The following is a 1,115-nucleotide window of genomic DNA, read 5'->3' as shown; positions in this document are numbered from 1 at the left end:
CTGACTTCCCTCCCCATTTCCAGTGGGTCACCACAATGGGGATCATCCTCTTCATAGCCCAAGCTCCTCAGACAGGACACATCCCATGAAAACATCACGGGGAACACAGGAACAACCCCTTTTTTACCCAAAGAAGGTTGCATTTCCACTGTATTTCCACTCTGTATCTCCAAATATATTTCCACTCCTGATGACTGACCATCGGGGGTTCTGCACTGCCCCATGGGGAGTCTGAGCATGGTATTCCTGGGATCCTTCACCCATCTGTTCCTGCACTCATCCGAGCTACCTCCTCGGTGGCCACAGGCAGTGGCGGGCAGGCACAGCCCATGTCACAGTGCAGGGGACAGCAGCAGCCACCGCTGGCTCAGCCTGTGCAGGAGGGGGATGTCTGCACCATCCCCACCTGCCTGGCTCCACACGTGGGGGCTCTCGCTGTCTCCTGACCAGCAGCTCCCACATATGGAGCTGGGGAATGGCAAAGAGGTGAGAGGACAAGTGGCGACCCAGGGGGACCTGTCTGATTCCCTTTTCTTCCCCCCACTGCAGATTTCCTGTGTGACTGTAGACGAGTCATTTAGTGTCTCCGCACTTCCCCATTTGCAAAAACGGACTTTCCCAATCTCACAGGAATGATAGATGGATAAATATGCTAATGAGCCTCAGATACCCTCCCAATGCAGGCCAACTGAATACAGTTAAGTGAATACCTCCGCTGAGTAAAAAGCCACAAAATGTCCTGATCTTCTGAGAACACATGAGTTATTCCTAAGAAAACAAGCAATATATTGTATGACGGCATCAGAGCACATGGTGGTGTTTGGGAGACATTCTTGATAACTAATTTCAGTTGGTATTTATAGGATGCTGTAGTTTGGTTTCATTACAGGATGCTGCTTTAGGTTGTTGAATACAAGCTGGAAAGGCCGCAAAGACAGAGGAAACAGAGAGTATGGAGAACGTAACATGTTCTCCAATGTAGACAGTACATATTCTTGTTGAGAACATTGACAACAAGGAGCTCACTAGTGAAGGGAGCCATCTGTGGATGGGGATCAGGGCATCACTCGCAAGTGGGGTGCACAAGTCAGAAGAGTGGTGATGGGGATGGGAAC

This window comes from Anser cygnoides, chromosome 20 (genome assembly GCF_040182565.1).
Source record: "Anser cygnoides isolate HZ-2024a breed goose chromosome 20, Taihu_goose_T2T_genome, whole genome shotgun sequence".
Taxonomy (NCBI): domain Eukaryota; kingdom Metazoa; phylum Chordata; class Aves; order Anseriformes; family Anatidae; genus Anser; species Anser cygnoides.
Note: the sequence above shows the minus strand (reverse complement) of the source record.